The sequence below is a fragment of the Protobothrops mucrosquamatus genome, unplaced genomic scaffold (genome assembly GCF_001527695.2).
Source record: "Protobothrops mucrosquamatus isolate PMUCROS unplaced genomic scaffold, P.Mucros_1.0 scaffold9539, whole genome shotgun sequence".
Taxonomy (NCBI): Eukaryota; Metazoa; Chordata; class Lepidosauria; order Squamata; family Viperidae; genus Protobothrops; species Protobothrops mucrosquamatus.
This window is the reverse complement of record NW_015395328.1, coordinates 10,056-15,685: the sequence shown is the minus strand read 5'-3', so window position 1 is coordinate 15,685 and position 5,630 is coordinate 10,056.

The following is a 5,630-nucleotide window of genomic DNA, read 5'->3' as shown; positions in this document are numbered from 1 at the left end:
GCTTGCTTTGATTTATGACCAAGTCTAAACCAGTCTAAGCAGCAGATATAATTCCCACTTCAGTTGATTCATTGACTGTTTGTGAAATAACTTAGGCAGAAAGGAAGTGACTTGATCACGAGATGCCTTTTTTCCTGATGACCTCAACTATTTTCTAAAGTTCTCAGATGGACTTTGTTCTCTTGCCTGTTTTGCAAAACTCCAGAAGGGGGAGGGGAACATCTTGGAACAGCAAAAATTTTTAACATATCAAAATTTGCAAAAGGATAGAAACAAGAGGGGGGGTCACCTTCCCAACTGGCCCACTCCACATTGAGACTTTGGAAAAAGTGCAAAGAAGAGCAACTAAGACAGTGATGGCGAACCTTTTAGAGATCGAGTGCCCAAACTGCAACCCAAAACCTACTTATGTATCCTTGGGTGCCGGGTGGGTGTGGCCCATTGGGTGGGTGTGGCCCATTGGGTGGGCGTGGCTGCAGTGGTAACAGCAGACTGGGTGGGACTAAAAAGTTCAATCAATCAATTCCAACTTTGCAAGATCTTTTTTGACTGATTGATTGAACCTTTTTTTTTTTGTACACGGTGGCGGAGGCCTAAAGTTAAAAGGTTTTATAAAACCCAGCTGGTAGCATAGGACTGGGGCAATGGCGCGCGTGCCCATAGAGAAGGCTCTGAGTGCTGCCTGTGGCACCCGTGCCATAGGTTCGCCACCACTGAACTAAGATGATTAAGGGCCTGGAGACAAAAACATTTGCAGGAATTGGCTATGGCCAGTCTAGAGAAAAGAAGGACTAGCGGGGACATGATAGCAGTATTCCAGTTTTTGAGGGGCTGTCACAAAGAAGAGGGGGTCCACTTATTTCCCAAAGCACCAGAATGCAAGACAAGAAAAAAATGGATGGAAACTAATTAAGGAGAGAAGCAACCTGGAATTAAGGAGAAACTTCCTAACAGTGAGGACAATTAACCAGTGGAACTGCTTGCCTTCAGACACTGTGGGCGCTTCATCACTGGGGGCTTTTAAGAAGAGACTGGACAGTCACTTGTCTAAAATGGTATAGGATGTCCTGCTTGAGCAGGAGGCTGGACTAGAAGACCTCCAAGGTCCCTTCCAGCTCTATTCTGATTGATTGATGTTTTGAATTATATCACCCATAATATCCAGCAGCCATGCTGGCTGAGAAAGATAGGAAATATAGCTTAATTATCCTGAGGAGGAGAAGCAAGCTGCAATGCATTGTGTATGTAATTAACAGTGTGCAACTCAGAAGGATCACCTAGAAACAAATACATGTTTTATGGTCCCAAGGAGACCAAGCCTGCTTGGTAGACACAGGGCATTTGACAGACCTTTGGGAAGGACTTCTTCTTTCAAGAAAACTGATATATGAAATTCTAGGGTGTGACTGGTTTGCATTCTGATGATTCTCATGAATTAGCAGTTTCTTAGGAATCCCATTTCTCTATTTTTGTTCCCATAAATTATTACAGGTAGCCCGTGACTTACAACCATTCATTTAGTGACTAAAGTTACAATGGCACTGAAAAACATGACTATTTTTCACACTATTGAAGGAAATAAAAGTTATTCTTTTAATAATTGTAGAAATGTAATGCCATTATATGAAACTGTCTCTTACTACAAATGTGACACTGTAACGTAAATGTAACAATGCAATGCCAATGTATGAAAAGGAATGTTTACTATTTCCTGCCTAAAAATCCTCTGGACACAGGAACTTACACTTTGAGTAGAAATCACTATCAAAGAGGGATTTTGACCCTAGGTGAAAAATACAAATAAACAAGATAACAGCAGATGGGTGGAAGAGGTCAGGATGACTTTAAGTACAACTTCAAAGTACATCTATAAAGATGAAAGAGCTTCTTAGATGTGACATGCATTGTAAAGGTATAAAATGTAGAGCTTGAAACCAGGCCATTGCGTTTGCAAACGCTCTTGTTCTTGTCTTTTCTTTTCTTTCATTATTTTTATGTTATTCTCCAATAAAACGTTGTTTTGTTAACCAGACTTGTCTTCGTATTGTGAGTATCAAAATTTGGAGTTTTTTACATCTCACACTTATGACCACTGCAGGGTCCCCATGGTCACGTGATCAAAATTTGGCTGCTTGGAAATTGGTTCCTATTAATGAGGGTTGCAGTGCCCCAGGGTCATGTGATCACCTGTTGTGACCTTCTGACAAGCAAAGTCAATGGGGAAGCCAGATTCGCGTAACAACTACGTTTTCTAACTTAACAACTGCAGTGATTTACCTAGCAACTGGGTCAAGAAAGGTCGTAAAATGTGGCAAAACTTTTAACAACTGTCTCGTTTTTGCAACAGAAATTTTGGGCTCTATTCTCGTCATAGGTTGAGGACTAGAGAGTGAACAAATGCCAAAACGATGTGATCATCAGGTATTACTCCTTGCCTGAAGATCAGATGCTAGTCTAAAATCTCAGTCTTGTCTGTGTTCTGCTTGGGCTGACTGTCCCCATGTCCTTACCCAACATCTTTTTTCTGTGATTATCTCCATTATGTTAACATCAGCTGTTCCCAGACCATAAATGAGAGTCAAGTCTTGGCTGAACAGCTATTGATGTAGCTTTTCCTTCCATATTTAGCCATCATCTAAGGCAGGGGTGTCAAACTGCTGGCCTGCGGTCTGGATGCCTCATAGCGAAACTGCGCCCACCCTATTGCCGGCAATGGCAAAAAAAATCACAATACATCGCAACATGTCATGTGACATTGCAAGTTTGACACCCCTGATCTAAGGGCTCAACTTCAAGGTATACACAGTTGTTTCCTAATACCTGGAGGGAAATAAGGTGAGGACCCTGAACTGGAACAAGGGGCAAGAGAGCCAGTTTCAGGCTGGATAGTTTTTTGCTGATAGCAAGGATTGGTTGAGAGAACTATAACTATAAACTGGAGGTGGAGAGACGCCCTTAGTAAACTTCACGGCTGTAAAGTTTTTAACTGGTATTTTATATTTCAACTTATAAGAAGCTGCCTTTTGTTATGGATCCATCCAGCACTGAGCCACATCTCCAGCAATTTTTTTTTCACCCTGGGCAACTTCAAGATGTGTGGACAACTCACAGAATTCCTCAGCTGGTGGGTGAATTTCCCAATATTGGCTGTGGAATTCTGGGAGTTGAAGTCCACACCTCTTAAAGTTACCCAGGTTGAGAAATTGATCAACCCTGATCAGCACAAGGAGTCCATGTTTTTAGGCAGAACATTTGCCTAGTTCTGAGATGTCACAGGAATAATTTGAGATTCAATCCCTTTACAAATTTCTAATTTTTTATATGCAGTGCACTGTACTCTGCTGCTGAGCCCCAATCTGACCCAGAAGCAAAATGCCCATTTCTCTAATTCCCTCTCTCTTTCCCACGTGTATAAATGGATTTATTTTAAATCACAGTTGTTTCTCAAGATACTCAGAAAGTTGTAGAAGGGATTACCTTTTTTTTTAACCTTTTCTATGTAAGTTGGGAGACCCAACGGTTGCAGAACCCCGCTAGGCAATTTCAGGGTCAAGTAAGGTGGTATGAACCCGGGTTGAAACGGTGCCACCTTCCCGGTTAAGGCATCCGCTCCACGAAAACAGCTTTGTTGGACCGGCGATGGTTCGTCCGATGTGCCCAAACAGCGGCTGCAGCCGACATTCCCCACCACGTCCTCTCCCCCTCCCCATGTTCTCCCCCGGGAACATCCAAAGCCCGAAAAGCGAGGGAGGCTCCCAGGCCACTGGGGGGAAAAGCCTATGGATTTGCCCCGAGCCCGCTGAGCGGAGATCTCAGGCTCTCCTCTCTCCGTCCAGCTGCCGCTTCGGGATCGCCCGCGTCCCCCAAAGCGAGGACAGATGCTGAGGGACCGGCAAGAGGATGGCCGGACGGGCCGGAATACCCAACACGCGCTCCAACGCTGGAAATTTGCAAGAAACTCCTTTGTCTGAAATGGTCTAGGCCGGGTTTCCTGCCTGAGCAGGGGGTTGGACTAGAAGACCTCCAAGGTCCCTTCCAACTCTGTTAGTCTGTTATACCCTGCCTCCCCCTGCCTATAATCTCCAGCCGCGCCAGATCACCGCCCCAATTCCATGCCGGTTGGGAATTCTGCGTTTTGTAATTCTACTAATGCATTCAATTTGCTCCGACCGGGGAAGGCTACTCTCCAGCTCCCGCATCCTCGAGCTCCCCTTTTTCTTGGACCTTGACAATTCCGGGAAAGCCCTTCCGACCGGCTCAGCCAGAGCTTTCCCCCACCCCACCCCACCCCACCCCACCCCCAAAAGCATCCGTTCTCCCGCCTTCCCGCCGACGCATCCCAAGCTGGAGCGATTGCGCGTCTCCGCTTTTACCGGACTCCGGGGAGGTTGCGCGGAAGCGGCTTGTAGCAGCTCTGACCTTCTTGGAAGTAGAGGCCGGCGGCGTCCACGCACGCCACCAGCAGCCCCGGCAGGAGCCAGAGGGCGAGCGAGGAGAGGTCGCGCCCGGCCATGACGATCCCCAGCTCAGCTTGAAGCCGTCGCCTTTTGCGAGAGTCGCTGGGAAAGGAGCGCGCAGAGCCGGGCGGGACCTCTCTGCTTTGCCCGGAGAGCTGAAGGACTGCGCCCCGCGCTGCAGGAGAGAGGAAACAGATAGCGCAAGGCCCGTGGAGGCGGCGACGTCATGGGGGACGAAGAGAGCAGCCGCCCCGCCTTGGCCCGCTGCAGGTAGGCCGACGGGTTTGCCCGGGATTGCGAGAGCGGGAAGCGGTTGCGAAAGAGGAAACAATCAGGCGGGTTCCTCGTGACTGGGCAGCCGTGGATCGTGGCCAAGGTAGGGTTGCCAGGTCTGCTTCCAAAAAATAGCGGACAAGCGGGAGGGGGGGGTTAAGTAGTAAAAAAAGTAGACTGTACAGCTTTAGATTATGTACCATTTCATCATAAAGCTTTTGAATAAAAAAAAAGTCCACTATTTTGTGAAAAAAAATAGTGAACATAATGTGAAAAAAGTGGACTGTCCACTCAAATAGTGGACACCTGGCAACCCTAGGCCAAGGCGCTCAACGCGCAAGGGTGGCGGTCGGAGCCTCGGGGCCTCGGGCTGCCGGTCTCCTTTCGGGTCGGCTGTATTTCAGAGCGCTGCTGGCGTTTATCTGAACGTCCCAAAGGGCTGAAGCAGATCGGCGTGGTGGTGGTCCCCGGCGGGAATTCTTGATTAGGCCAGTAATTCGCGAGCCTGGATAAATTCATCCAAAATTGGGTAAAAGTGGTTTTTCTTTAGGTAAGGATGCACAAACCCTTCACCCATCATAAAAGGGACGTTTATTTTTTTTTTAAAAAAAATCAGGTAGCGAATGTGAGACTAGGCCAAAAATACTCAGCTGATGCAGGAATAAGAAGAAAGGTCAAGACAGGGATGCAAGGTCAAGACAGGCGGTGTTGGGGGGGACTCGACGTTCCCACGTGACACCGCTGCTGCGCGAGCTGCATTGGCTGCCTGTGGCCTTCCGGGTGCGCTTCAAGGTGCTGACTATCATCTTTAAAGCGCTCCATGGCATCGGACCCGGATACCTTCGAGACCGCCTCCTGCCGCAGATTACCTCCCATCGACCTGTACGCTCCCATAGAGTG